Below are 15,606 nucleotides of genomic sequence, written 5' to 3'. Positions count from 1 at the left end.
AAATCAACTCTTTATGCCAGAGTCTGGGAACCTTTGTTTATTCAGCCTACATTTGAATCCAGATCCATAACAATGTAGTTGACTCTTAACCATCAATTGGAATGGATGATTAATGCTGGCCGAGCCAGTGATGACATGATCCCATGAACAAACAACAAATAAAACTTTAATGACTGTAGTAACTTGTGAACTCGCTGGCATTTCATCAAGCTGGATGACTGAGTGAATTTCTTCCCACACTCAAAGCAGATGAATGGCCTCTCCCCAGTGTGGATTTGCTGTTGCACAGTGAAGGTAGATGATGTCCTGAACACAGCCCCATATTGAGAGCACTTGGATGGTCTATCTTCAGTGTGAACACGTTGATGGTACATCAGTCCACTTGAACTCTTATAGCAGTTCCCACAGTCTGCACATTCAAAGGGTCTATCCTGAGAGTGAACCTGTTTAGCCTCTCTGCTCCTATGATGCTGCTTGGCCTGCTGTGTTCATCCAGCCCTGCACCTTGTTGTCTCGGATTCTCCAGCATCTGCAGTTCCTACTATCTCTGCTGATGTTTCAATTGGATGAACAGGAGAAATCCTTCCCACACTCAGAGCAGCTGAATGGTCTCTCACCAGTTGAAGTCACTGGTGTGTCAGCAGGTGGGATGACTGAATGAATTCCTTGCCACACTCAGAGCAGGGGAACAGCCCCTTTCCAGTATGAACCCGCTAGTGAGCCAGCAGGTGGAAGGTCTTCATGAATGCCTTCTCACACACAGAGCAGGTGAATGGTTTCTCTCTGATTTGACTGTGCCAATGTATTAATAGCTTGGATGGGTAATCAAAACACTTTGTACAGTCCCCACATAGCCACTGTTTCTTGTCAAGTGTGGCAGAAAGTCAGATGTTTGCTTGAAGCCTCATCCACACACAGAATCTGTGCACAGTTTCTCTTTGTTGTTAAATGTGCATCCACCTTCCATGTTTAAAATACAATGATATTCAGGTTCATTATATTCCGCAACTCTGTAGATCTGGTGTCATATTTGGTATGTATCATGACTGCACATCCTCAATTTCCAAATCACTGTGGAATTGAGCTTAAAAAAAGTGTAAGATAACACACAAAAACCAGCTTGTGAAATGAAGATGAATGGATCTGGTAAATTGTGAAGCTGGGACTAGAGATTAGCGACCATAAAAGCTTCCAGATAGTCACTAATTCACAAACTGGTTCACCCATGTTCATCAGGGATGTGAACCTGTCATCCAGTGGGTGACCTCAGTGGGAAGAAAGAAAACCCTGGGGAGGGGATATTTCCTGCAGAGAACAGTATATACATAAATATACATTCAATGCGAGAGGTCGTAGCCTCTGTATAGCGACCTGAAGAGGTTCCTTCCATGCTCTTTTGTTGACCCAATATATAATCCAAACAAACCAAAGTAATCTAAAATTCGCAACAAAGTCCGCAAAAAGGAAAGTGAAAGAGGAACCCTTTCAACTAAACCAGAATGTGTTTCTCAGTCTCCGAGACTCAGCACCCTGACCTTATGGAAGGTAATAAGTCTGCTGCTAGTCACCGCATACTTCGTATGAACAACCAAACACAATGACAGAGGAGAAACAGAAACTTAGAAAAAATAAAATTAAACCACAATCAGGAGAGCCACGACTCCACCCACCTCACGCGTCACCAGGTTCACGTGCATGCGCCCTAATGCCGGCGGATCCAAGATGGCGGCGTTTACCAGAAACTGCTCCCGGGTAAAGACCCCGAGATCACAAATAAGGCAATTGCATGTTATTAATTGAAGTTTTAAGTATTTAATAAGTGTTTATGAATCCTTCCCGAGGCCCCTCACCGTCTGCAGATGTGGAAAAAAACTTCTTTACCCGTTGACGTAATTGTCACTGCGCATGCTTCAGATATTCTGTGTGTGTATGTGTATGTGTGAGAGAGAGAGAGCGCGAGAGAGAGAGACTGCGCCTGCGCACCGTTCTCCTGTGTCCTGGATAGGGGACATTGTACACCGCGCGGCATGTTGGTAAAGGTTAGGCCCTTGATGATTGTGATTTGTTTGGCTATGATAAGAGTGACCTGAAAGTGGCAATCAATACAATTACGATCTAAACTACATGTACCCCAAATATAGATACATTTCCACAGCTGACTTACCCTAGCATTCTGGACTCAATATTGAGTTCAATAATTTTAGGGCCTAAACTCTCCCATGTCCCAGCCCCCTACCCCACACACCAGGCCTTGTTACCACATAGCCTGCCATTACCTACCCCCTGTTGTTAGTCACTAACAGTCCCCATTAACAACACTCTGCACCCTCCAAGCCTGATCGTTAGCAACTCCTTTGTCTGTCCAACTGTCTTTCTCTCTCTTTGGGCTCTATCCTATGGTTTACTCCCTACCCCACCCACCTCCCTATTTTCTGCATATAAACTGACGTTTTCCCAGCCACCATCAGTTCTCCGGGTCACCGGACCCGAAACATTAACTCTGTTTTCTCCTTCACAGAAGCTGCCAGACCTGCTGAGCTTTTCCAGGAACTTTGTTTTTGTTCCAGCATTCCCTGTGTTTGTTTCAGGTTTTCAGCATCTGCAATATTTTGCTTTTCTACTGGAATAGAGATTGTGTAAAGGACAGTGCAGGCAAGAGTTCCAAGAGTATGTTCAGGAAAGTTTTCAACAATATGAATCCAGTCTCAAAGAGAAAGGAAGCACTGCTAGACCTTATTGTTGGCAATAATGACGGTCAAATGTGAGTGGAGAACATTTGGGACACAGTGATTAGTTGATCAGATTTTTAATCAGGAGGGAAGTTAAGTTTATGGGGGAAAGGCATGCAAGTAGAGCTGAGGATTATCAAATCAGCCATGATCTCATTGAATGGTGGAGCAGACTTGAAGAGCTGAATGGTCTACTTCTGCTTGTTTGGTCTTACAAAGTTAAGGTCAAGAGAAAAATTGTGCATATTGCAGATGTTAGGTGGAAAATGAAATTTAGGACCACGCTGAATATAGAAGGTTCAGAGGGAAGATGAAAAAGCAAATAAAATAAGTTTAAAAAGGATTGTGCAATGCAACTGGAAGTCAACAGGGTGGGAAATCCTAAAAGTCTTGTTTAGGCTTTGAAATTGTGAATGGAACACAAATATTGAATAGGGCTCATTTGGGCCAAAAATTGCAATGCAAGCAGTCATAGCTAATGTTTTAAATAAATCATTTGGATTCGTTATCCCCAAAGAATAAGATTCTGCTCAGATCATAGTAAAAGAATAGGTAGTTCAGGCACTTGAAGAGTTTAAAATTGATAAGAAGGTGGTGTTACATGGGTTGTCTGAACTTAATATGGATAAGGCACCAAGTGTGGGTGAGATACATTAAAGGATACTGAGGGAAGTGAGAGTGGAAGTTGTAGAGGCATTGCTGAGTAATTTTAAGAGTCTTTAGATCTGACAGTGGTGCCAGAAGCTGGAGAATGCAAACATTACACATCGTTCAAAAAAGCTTGTGACGAGAAGCCCAGCAACAACAGGCCAGACAGTTTTACTTCAATGATGGGGAATCTTCTGGAAACAATAATTTGAATCGTAACTATAGGTCAGTGAGCATGGCCTCTGCAGAGGCTGTTATCCTGTTACCAAGCGAACCTTCATTGACATATGAACAGTCCTTGACTATAGTACTGCTTCACACAGAATCACACACCAGAGTGTCAGTATCTCGGACACTCAACCTTTTTATGTCAGCCAGGGTTCCCTAAGAGCACCAGATTAACAGCTCCAATCAGGGAAATCATTCTATGAGGTTCAGCTAGCTGACCACCTTACAATCACTGTAGGAGTGGAGGCTGATTAAGATTTGGTGTGAATGCATGGACAGTAGAATGTTAGAAAGCCTCAAGGTTATGAGGAACTGGGATGTAGAAGACTGGCTGGGAGTGCCTGAGATTAGTTAAGTTTCAGCCTAACAAAAGAATAAATGTATTTTCAGAGTCATTCTTTCACACAGTCTGCCTTTGTTTTTGTGGTTTCTCTCCTAATCCCTTTTTTACTGTTTTAAATCCATTTCACAAAAAGAGAAGATTCGAAGTTGGAAACCAATGCAAACATCCATTGAGGATAAATGCAAAAATATGGTGGATTTGGAAAACTGAAATAAAAATGGAACATCTGAAGAAACTGAGCAGGTCTGGTTGTATCTGAAGAGAAAGCAAAACAGTGTTAAAATTTCAAGTTCGTTATGACTCTTCTTTAGAACAGGATCTGATGGAATCTCCCAATTTATCACAACCTGAACATCTTCATTTTTAATATAGAAGGAAAAAGCACCGTTTGTAATGGAGAGAAACTGTATGTGTGTTGTGTGTGTGAGTAAGGGTCCAGACAGTCATCAGGCCTAATAAAACAAAAGTGCAATCATGCTGGAGAGAAACTGTGGAAAAATGGGGACTGCGAGGGGCCATTTAGTTACATTTCTGATCTGGAAATTAACGAAATTCACCAACATGCTAACACTGAGAAATGGTTATTTATCTGCTCCACATGTGGGAAGGGATTCACTCAATCATCCATGTTGCTGAGGCACCAGCAAGTTCACACTGATCCTTTCAAATGCCAAGATTGTGGGAATGGCTACAAACTTTCCAGCAAACTGATGCCCCATCTACTTGTTCACACTGATGAGAGACCCTTTAAATGCTCAGTTTGTGGGAAGGGTTTTTAAATTTCTGGGGAACTATTACATCACTGAAGTGTTCATAATGAAGAGAGACAGTTCAAGTGCTCTCGCTATGGGACTGGGTTCAGCCATCCATATGATCTCCATGCACATCAGAGAATTCACACTGGGGAGAGGCCATTCACTTGCACCGAGTGTGGAAAAGGACTTACTCGGACATCCAGCCTGCTGAAACACCAGTGGGCTCACACTGAGGAAAGGCCATATAAAGTTCACTGAGCTGATGTCCTATCAGCATGCTTACTCTGAGGAGAGACTATTCAGGTATTTCACTGTGGGACTGGGTTCAGATGGTCATCTGACCTCCAAGGACACTAGTGAATTCACGCTGGAGAGAGGCCATTCACTTGTACTGAATATGGGAAGGAACTGTCTTGGTCATTTTACCTCATAACGTATCAGCAAGCTCACACTGTGGAGAGGCTGTTCGCCTGCTCAATGTGTGTGAAGGGATGCACTCAGTCCTGCCAGCTCATGGTACACCAGCAAGGACACAGTGAGGAGAGACATTTCAAATAGCAGCCTGTGATCGGTGCTATAAAAGTTCAGAGGGTCTATTGTCCCATCAACATGTTCACACGAATGAGAGACCATTCAAATGTTCGGTTTTTGGGGACTGCTTTAAGAGTTCTGGAGATCTGATGCATCATCAATGTATTCACACTGTCAAGAGACTGTTCAAGTGCTCTCAGTGTGGGACAGGGTTCAGACGATCATCTGACCTCACTGTACACCAGCGAGATCACAATGGGGAGAGACCATTTACCTGCTCAGTGTATGAGAAGAGATTCACTCAGTCAGCTCACCTGCTTTGCCACCAATTACCTCAACAGTGACTGCAACAGGGGCTTGATTTTGCTGTTACCACAACTGGAATGGAGGAATCTTCATGAGGGTCAATTTATGGTGATGTTTAGCTCAGTCACAAACGCTAATATTTGGCAATATAGTCAAATAAATCAGTTTTGTGTTCAACACAGTCTGCCTAAATCTTAACATTTTTGACAGTTCATTTTGAACGTGTAGGGGTGATCTGTACCTGGCCATGTAAGGTGACTTGGACCTGAACACACTAAGCGGCCCTTACTGCTTACAAGGTGGCAGACACAAGCTAAGCAACACTAAGCAGCCTACTCACACAGTGAAATACAATGGTACCTTTGGACAGAACTGCTAGAAGGTCAGTAAAAGAACACTGTGTGTTCCCATCTGAGACAGTTCTCAAAAAAGGATGCCTTAGGACAGATAACTGACCAATTCCAGCTTTGTTAATGAAAGGTTGATTGTCCCAGTAAATGAAAAATGTCAGGTGCAAGATTTGGTCCTCAAGCAGCTGCAAGGATAACAGCTAAATTTATTTCGCAGTGAATAGTTGCCTCTTTGAAGCTACCAGTAATATTAAATAGCTTCTAGCTAAAAATAGAAGTTGGTTTGAATACATAACCAGGATATAATACAAGCCTTAACAAAAAACATTTACTCTTAGATATAAAGATGAACTAGCCTTAGAAGACACTTTCTCTTATGCCCTGAACAAGATAGATTGATCATAACCCATAAATTACTAAATGCTAAATGAAGTAGTTGCATAACGTTACACTTATAATTAACTTTATAACAGAGGTCAACCTTATAGCAATTAGTTAAAACTAACTGAATTTGTTTTACATTATGTAATTGGGACGGGGGGAAATAAAAGGAGTGACTAAATGTGATAAAAGAAAGCATTAAGATGCAATGGGTAATATAATTTGAGCTGTCCTTACAGATAAACAAGCCTGAGAAAAATCCGAAGGAGTATAGCCATTAAACGTTTGGAATGCGAATGAATAGCATGCATGGGAAGATCCCAAGGCCTAGAGATTACAATGTCTAGCTAATACCATAAGGTCATATGAACCTGGGGCTGTCCCCATGGAAGTGCACATCACTGATTAGGTGTCCCACAGGATTGGTTGTTTGGATTAGGGGAAAAGACAGTGAATATGTTGTGTTTGATTATTGTAACACAGTATGTATAAAAGTGCTGTATTTCTTTCTAAAAGCAGAGGGTGTGTCATTGATCTATCTTCCAAAGCCAGATTCAGGGAAGATCCTTTGGCCCCCTCCCTGCATAAACCAGTTTCTGCTTGAATGAACATCTTCCACTTACCTGAATCCTGCCTGCCTCCTGAGTCTTTGTTCCAGATCCAAAAAAATGCTCCTACAGATTGGCAATGCAATCAGGGTGCTCTGCCTGAAGCTAGTACACCTGGCCACGGTCTGGATGAACATGTTTGTTTACCACCTTTTTTAGCTAATGTGGCAATTGGTGACGGGCTTCTGTAAGCCAGGGAATGAAACAAACTTTTAGATTGGAGCAAATATGAGATGTCAGAATCACGCATAGTGGAAGTGGGCACCCACCACGACAGCAGATGAAATAACGTTAGAACATGAAACAGCACGAGAGTGTGTGAAATAAAGTGAGAACATGAAACAAGGATGAGGAGGTTGCAGGCCTCAGTGCTATCATGCACAAAATTAAGAGGAAAAAGAGGTGAAATAAGAACATAAAAGAAGTGAAATAAGAGAAAAAATGGCAAAATAAGAGGGGAAAATGTAGTTAAAAAACAACAAAATAAGGGAAAAAAGAAGTGAACGAGGAGAAGGGAAAAAAGCGAAACACAAAAAAGACCAGAAATCTCGAGCACAAGAGAAGTGTGAGGTAGGAAAAGAACAAGGGTCTGGGAAATAATAAAGCAGTAGTAGAGATAGTAGGAACTGCAGATGCTGGAGAATCTGAGATAACAAGGTGTAGAGCTGGATGAACACAGCAGGCCAAGCAGCATCAGAGGAACAGGAAAGCTGACGTTTCGGGCCTAGACCCTTCTTCAGAAATGGGGGTGGAGAAGGGGGTTCTGAAATAAATAGGGAGAGAGGGGGAGATGGATAGAGGAGAAGATAGGTGGAGAGGAGACAGACAGGTCAAAGAGACGGGGATGGAGCCAGTAAAGGTGAGTGTAGGTGGGGAGTTAGGGAGGGGATAGGTCAGTCCAGGGAGGACGGACAGGTCAAGGGGGTAGGATGAGGCTAGTAGGTAGGAGATGGGGGTGGGGCTTGAGGTGGGAGGAGCAGAAAGGTGGGAGGAAGGACAGGTTAGGGAGGTGGGGACAAGCTCGGCTGATTTTGGGATGCGGTTGGGGGAGGGGAGATTTTGAAGCTTGTGAAGTCCACATTGATACCATTGGGCTGCAGGGTTCCGAAGCAAAATATGAGGTGCTGTTCCTGCAGCCTTCGGGTGGCATCATTGTGGCTTAACCCTTAACAACCTCACCCTTAACAACTTCTCTTTCAATTCCTCCCACTTCCTACAGATAAAGGGGATGGCCATGGGTACCCACATGGGCCCAAACTATGCCTGCCTCTTTGTAGGTTACATGGAACAATCCCTTCTCTGTAGCTACACTGGCCCTAAACCCCACCTCTCCCTCCGTTACATCGATGACTGTATCGGTGCTGCCTCGTGCTCCCACGAGGAGCTCGAACAGTTCATCCACTTCACCAACACCTTCCACCCCAACCTTAAGTTCACCTGGACCATCTCTGATACCTCTGTCTCCATCCTGGACCTCTCTGTTTCCATCTCTGGCAACCACCTGGAAACCGATATCCATTTCAAGCCCACCAACTCCCACAGCTACCTAGAATACACCTCCTCCCACCCACCTTCCTGCAAAAATGCAATCCCCTATTCGCAATTCCTTCGCCTCCGCCGCATCTGCTCCCAGGATTAGGCATTCCACTCCTGAACATCTCAGATGTCCTCTTTTCTCAAGAACCGCAACTTCCCCCCCACAGTGATTGAGAACGCATTTCCCGCAACTCATCCCTCACACCCCCTCCCCGCAACAACAACCAAAACAGAATACCCCTCGTCCTCACGTACCACCCCACCAACCTCATTCTCCGACACTTCCGCCATCTGCAATACGACCCCACCACCAAAGACGTTTTTCCCTCCCCACCCTTACCTGCTTTCCGGAGGGACCACTCTCTCCATGACTCCCTTGTCCGCTCCACACTCCCCTCCAGCCCCACCACACCCAGCACTTTTCCCTTCAACCGCAGGAAGTGCTACACCTGCCCCAACACCTCCCCCCTCACCTCCATCCCAGGCCCCAAGAAGACCTTCCACATCAAGCAGATGTTCACCTGCACATCTGATAATGTGGTATACTGAATCCGCTGTTCCCGTTGTGGCCTCCTCTACATCGGGGAAACCAAGCGGAGGCTTGGGGACCACTTTGCGGAACACCTACGCTCGGTTCACAGTAAACAACTGCACCTCCCAGTCGTGAACCATTTCAACTCCCCCTCCCATTCCTTAGATGACATGTCCATCCTGGGCCTCCTGCAGTGCCACAACGATGCCACCCGAAGGTTGCTGGAACAGCACCTCATATTTTGCTGGGGGACCCTGCAGCCCAATGGTATCAATGTGGACTTCACAAGCTTCAAAATCTCCCCTCCCCCAACCGCATCCCAAAACCAGCCGAGCTTGTCCCCGCCTCCCTAACCTGTCCTTCCTCCCACCTATCCACTCCTCCCACCCCAAGCCCCACCCCCATCTCCTACCTACTCGCCTCATCCCGCCCCCTTGACCTGTCCGTCCTCCCTGGACTGACCTGTCCCCTCCCTAACTCCCCACCTACACTCACCTTTACTGGCTCCATCCCCACCTCTTTGACCTATCTTCTCCTTTATCCAGCTTCTATCTGCCTCCCCCTCTCTCCCTACTTATTTCAGAACCCCTTTCCCCAAACCCATTTCTGAAGAAGGGTCTAGGCCAGAAACGTCAGCTTTCCTGCTCCTCTGATGCTGCTTGGCCTGCTGTGTTCATCCAACTCTACACCGTGTTAAAACAGTCATAGCCACAGTTGAGAGAATCTGGGAAGCGGCAGGGAAGGACCATGGAAAAATGGGCTGGGGTGCAGACCGGTCCCTTTTGCAGAATGTGTTTAATAAAGAGTGCAAAAACATGCTGAGGTATCTATAGTGTTCATAAGTAACAAAGAGAGAGAGCAAGACAGCTCTCTGTGCTAGTTCACTGAATCTTGTCCAGCTGTTAACTCTTTGTGGTCTGATTTGAATGCACCTTTGTTGATTGCTAATTGTTGTCTTGTGCAATTTATGTGTTTTTGTTCCTTAGAGCACACGATCTGGGGATGTTTTGAAGTTAGTTTGCATTTTGGGAATGTGTGGTGTGCCTGTGTAAGTATGGGACATGGATGGTTAATGTGATTCCGTTTAAGAAACTCTCAGTGGTTGTGTGAAGCAGAAGTCTATAACAAAATGTTGATTTAAAAGGTTAGTTTGTAAAGCTCGGTAAAATTTTATTTTGTAGAATTGGCTCTGAATTGTGTTTGGACTTTGGGTAAATTTTAATTTCAGAAATGACCATGTTTGGAGTTTCATTTACTGGCCAGAAATGAACTTCCAAAAACACTTTTACACATGAGTGAATCTTTAACTCCGGATGATAAGATTTGTTCATTGTAAAGGTACTGTGATATGAAAGTGTGCAAATGATAGGCAATTTGGCATCTCTGTTTGTGTGGAGTTTGCACATTCTCCCCGTGTCTGTGTGGGTTTCCTCCCATAGTCCAAAGATGAGTAGGTGAGGTGAATTGGCCATGCTAAATTGCCTGAAGTGTTCAGGGATGTGTAGCTTAAGTGGGTTATAGAGGGATGGGTCAGGGTAGGATGCTCCTAGGGTCAGTGTGGACTTGTTGGGCCAAAGGGCCTGTTTCCACACTGTAGGGATTCTATGATATGATATGAAAACACCTCATCAAACAATGGCAAGAGGATCATGGATGCAGCATAATTTGGTGAAGAATACTCTTGGAATTTGATTTGGACTTTTGACCTCTGATTTGGACTGCTTGAATTAATAGTAGCCCTGTGGCCATAATTTGGCTGAGGGCCAAAGTGGGTATCTGTTGGTGTGATCTGTACCTGGCCATGTAAGGTGACTTGGACCTGAACATACCTATTTACAAGATGGCAGACACAAGCTGAGCAAAACTAAGCAGCCTGCTCACATAGTGAAATACAATGGTGCCTTTCGATAGAACTGATAGAAGGTCAGTAAAAGAATACTGTGTGCTCCCATCTGAGACAGTTCTGATGATGCCTTAGGACAGATAACTGACCAATTTCAGCTTTGTTAATGAAAGGTTGATTGTCCCAGTAAATGAATAATGTCAGGTGCAAGATTAGCTCCTCAAGCAGCTGCAAGGATAACAGCTAAAGTTATTTCATAGTGAATAGTTGCCTTTTTGAAGCTACCAGCAATTTTAAATAGTTTTTAGCTAAAAATGCTCTAATCATAGTAGTTGGTTTCAATACATAACCAGGACAAATCCAAGCCTTAAAAAATATGTAAGCATTGATGTAAAGATTAACTAGCCTTAGAAGACACCTTCTCTTATGCCCTGAACAAGATAGATTGATCACAACCCATAAATTACTAAATGCTGACTGTAGAAGTAGTTGTATAACGTTACACTTATAATTAACTTTATAATAGAGGTTAACCTTATAGCAATTAGTTAAAACTAACTGACTTTTTATATTTACATTATGTAATTGGGACAGTGGGAAAATAAAATGAGTAACTGAATGTGATAAAAGACAGCACCAAAATGCAATGGGTAATATAATTTGAGCTGTCCTTACAGATAAACAAGCCTGAGAAAGACCCAAAGAAGTATAGCCATTAAACGTTTGGAATGCGAATGAATAGCATGCATGGGAAGATCCTAAGGCCGAGAGATTACAACGTCTAGCTAATACCATAAGTTCATGGAAACCGGGGCCTGTCCATGGACGTGCACATCACTGATTAGGTGTCCCACAGGATTGTGATTGGTTTAGGGGGAAGGAAAGTGAATACGTTGCGTTTGATTATTGTAACACAATATGTATAAAAGTGCTGTATTTCTTTGTAAAAGCAGAGGCTACGTCATTGATCTATCTTCTGAAGCCAGATTCAGAGAAGATCCTTTGGTCCTCTCCCTGCACAAACCAGTTTCTGCTTGAATAAACATCTTCCACTTACCTGAATCCTGTCTGCTTCCTGAGTCTTTGTCCCGGGTCGAAAAAAAAACACTCCTATAGATGGGGTCTCCCTCTGTCCGTCTCTTCATTGAATTGTCACTGAGACTGAGACAATCTAATCAGCTGCCTCTACTTCTTCCTCACCCACCACTAGCCCATCAGTCAAACCCACCCTAGATTCCTTTCTCTGAGACCTGCTCCAGCTTCTCTCCTATTTCCCATCACACTCTTTCAGATCTCCCTTGTCCATGACAGTTGCCTTCTCCTGCTTTGAACCTATTCCCACTAAACTCTTGACCAAAGCTTCCCCTCGTACGCCAATATTGTTAACATCCACTCTCTTCTGGTTCTGTCCTTCACACCTTTAATTCGATTGTCATTGCCGATCAGGATAAAAAACACCCGTATCCTTGCAAATGACTGCTCTTGTCTCCAGCCTCACTTTCATCTTCAAGTTGTTTGGAGTTGGTGTTTCCCAAAGAACCATCCTTGGGCCCTCCTATTTCTCATCTCCATGCTGCCATTCTGTGATATCATGCAGAAGCTCAGCATTAGTTTTCACAGAAAGGCTGAGAACTCCCAGCTCTAACACATTACCATTTCTCTCCCTGTGAACCGTGTGGGGCTGAACCATGCTGTTCACAATCTCACTTGCAGATTTCACCTCAAAATGAGCTTTTGTTCACAAATACAATTTATCGCTGACACCAGATGTTTCACTCTCCATAACGTTGCCAATTTGCCATTTCACCCCAGCTCATCGGCTGCTGAAACCCTCTCCCATGCCAGTATTGCCTTTAGACTTGATAATTCCAGTGCATTCCTGACCAGCCTCTCACATTCAGTCTACCCTCACCCGGAACTGAGATCATCTGAAAATCTGCTGCCCAAGTCTTCCCTTCTCTCCTGATGAAAGATGTTTGTATGAACCTGACTCGTGGATTTGCGAGTCCTCAGTTAGCAATGGCTACTTTGGAGCTCGGACTGATGTCTGATAGCTCCGAGGTCCCTTTAAATCCGCCTGTTTGTTGTTGGTAGGCGTGGTCTCATGGACTGCTCTCTGAGGTCCCACTGCTGCTGCAAGCCTGTGAAAGACGTTTGTTTGTTATTATGGAAGGTCGATTTTATTTTTTCAATAATCAGGATCATCTTGCCTCAATAACCAGCGTCGTAACGTATGAATAATTACGATTCAGTTACATTAATAATCAGAATTTCTATTGTGTCGATAATGAGGATCCTGTTACATCAATGCTCAAAGTCCAACTACATTAATAATCAGCTTCCTATCACATTCGCATTCAGATTCCTGTTACTGTAAGATTCAGGAGACTAATACATTAATGATGAGGACACAAACACATGAACAGTTTGGTGCCTATTGCAGCAACAATCAGGATCTTATTGTGTCAATAATCAGTGCCTATTACATTAACAATCAGGATTCTATTACATTAGCCATGATCTAATGATTTACACAGTTCCTGTTGCATGAATAATCACTTTCCTACTCCATTAACAATCAGGAAATTATTGCAACAATAACCAAGATGCTGACACAAATCAATTCAGAATTATTTAAATTAATAATCAGATTTCCATTCCATCAATAATCAGGATCGTATCATTATCATTCCTTACTGTATAAAATGAATAATTTGGAAGTGTCACATTAATAATGTGTCCAAATACATGAAGGATCTAATGATAACCGCCTGTCTCCCCCTCCCCCATCCATCAGGGAAACTCATACCAGCTGCCTCAAAAACTTACCTTGGGCTCCTAGAGATTATGGGGCATTTATACAAAGTCACATCAAGAAAAGGTTTGGGAAACAATGATTTAATCCGACCCCCTTTGAGACTGTAATTCCTTGTCTCATTATTCACTGTCACATCTCACTGAGAGAAGTTATCATTATCCACAATTGTCAGGCATCATTGTGGGTTGTTGGTTCTGGTGTCGGTGTCTCTTTCACTCATTTCCTCACCATAAAACTGTCAGATGTAGTGCTGTTAGACTGTGCAGTACAGGGATTGTAGTCATGAAAAGACTGGGTCATCGAGTCAGAGGTCAACAGCAGAAAAAAATGCCCTTCAACCCATCATGTCAGCATCAATCAAAAACAACTACCTCACTATTCCAATCCCATTTTCCAGCACCCAGCCCATAGCCTTGTTTGTCTTGGTATTTCAAGTGTACATCTACATACTACTTTGATGTCATGAGGGTTACTGCCTCTATCACCCTTACAGGCAGGATCACACTGAGAAGCTTAGGTGGACAGCCAATTTCCCAAGAAATCTTGTCAAGTCCAGGCCTACTGAAGGCATTGACTGCTTTAGTGAGACCTATAAGAGTAAGAAATGGAGTTAAATCCTGAGCCCTATACTTCTCTTGTAGGTGTATGCAAAGGATTATGTCCCCTGTCGATCTGCCAGTCCCGGAACTGTACTGTTTCTGGACACAGTAAATGTCCAGGTAGTTAAAGGCTTTTTTAAACATGACCCACAGTTAAGGCCTTCATTAAGCTCAATGAGATGTCCCTATGGTTGTTGTAATCCCTCCTGGCAGCTTGGGGTTTTGTAAATTGCATTAATTTTTGCATCACTGATATCCTGTGGAATGGATCCTGTCTCCCAGCAGAGGAGGAGAAGGAGGTCATGAAGCTGCAGCAATAATTGTGAGTTTCTGTGCTTCAGCAATTCAGGGAAAGTCCATCCTCGCAGGTGGCCTTTCTGCTTGGTAAGTAACTGATGTCCTTTCCAAACTTCAGTGTTCCTCAGCCAACTTGACCATAGCTCAAAGCTGTAGAGAACATCACTAGGAGAATGGGAAATATCCACCTCACAGGAGTACAGTTCACAGCCGGATTCAACCCAGCAGGACATCTGTTTACTTCAGTCAGTGAGAACATCTGATCTTGCTGATTTCGTCTCAGCCTCAACTCCACTTTCTTGCCCACTCTCCATGACCCTTCAACCCATTGTCTTGATTCTTGTGTTGGCTCATCCAGCCTTCATGAGCACAGGATCTCCCTGTCTTTTGCCTGTCTGTCTTGGAAACTAGCAAATATTGTGCAGTGTTCTCACTGTTGGGTTAATGTCATTTATCTGATTGGCTTCACTTTTTGATTTAGTGACAGGCATGATCTCTCCTCAGCCAATTTCAAACCATCTTTGTTATGGCTTCTGCCTTTCCCAAATGCTGCTCCAGTGTCTAAAATGATTTGACTCAGCAACTTCTAAACTTCACCAAGATCAATGTTGATTGATGAAGCTTTTATTAATCTACCTGTAAAATATTTCACTGATCTGTTTCATGTTATTTGATCATTTAATTTCAGAATGGAGTTGAGACTGTGACGAATCTGCAAATCAGTCAGAATGAGCAGTAATGATTAATTTTTCATTTGAAATATTAATCAGTTCAACCCTTCAGAAACTGAATTGTAGATTTTAGTTCAAAGATTGAGTGGCTAGTACACATTTTCTGCTTTCTATTTCCAGAAATATTATTTCCCACCTCTGAAGAACATGGGACTTGTTTCTGGGCCTCTTCATCCAGAGATAAGGACACTACCACTGTGCCACAAGAGCCCCTCCTTGGTCGGCTGATGGATTGGAGGGAAGAATCTCAGTGACAAAGAAGCTCCAATGAGCTCCTCACACTTGCTGTCTAAGGTGAGAATGGAGGAGACAGCGCAGAAGGGGGAAGTGGGGAGAGTAGGAACAGCCTTTCACTTGTGCTAGAGATATTA

The 15,606-nt window shown here is 43.5% G+C and overlaps 1 long non-coding RNA gene across 1 annotated transcript; it reads left to right on the top strand.

The window, feature by feature from the left end:
- The first annotated feature begins 1,708 nt into the window (after window positions 1-1,708).
- LOC125487610 lies at window positions 1,709-5,717 on the top strand. The gene is made up of 2 exons (XR_007265979.1): window positions 1,709-1,752; window positions 4,082-5,717. It is a non-coding gene; the product is annotated as an uncharacterized LOC125487610 (long non-coding RNA).
- Window positions 5,718-15,606: the final 9,889 nt, after the last annotated feature.

The sequence above is a fragment of the Rhincodon typus genome, chromosome 42, assembly GCF_021869965.1.
Source record: "Rhincodon typus isolate 14 chromosome 42, sRhiTyp1.1, whole genome shotgun sequence".
Taxonomy (NCBI): domain Eukaryota; kingdom Metazoa; phylum Chordata; class Chondrichthyes; order Orectolobiformes; family Rhincodontidae; genus Rhincodon; species Rhincodon typus.
This window is presented reverse-complemented; position numbering and strand designations above follow the sequence as displayed.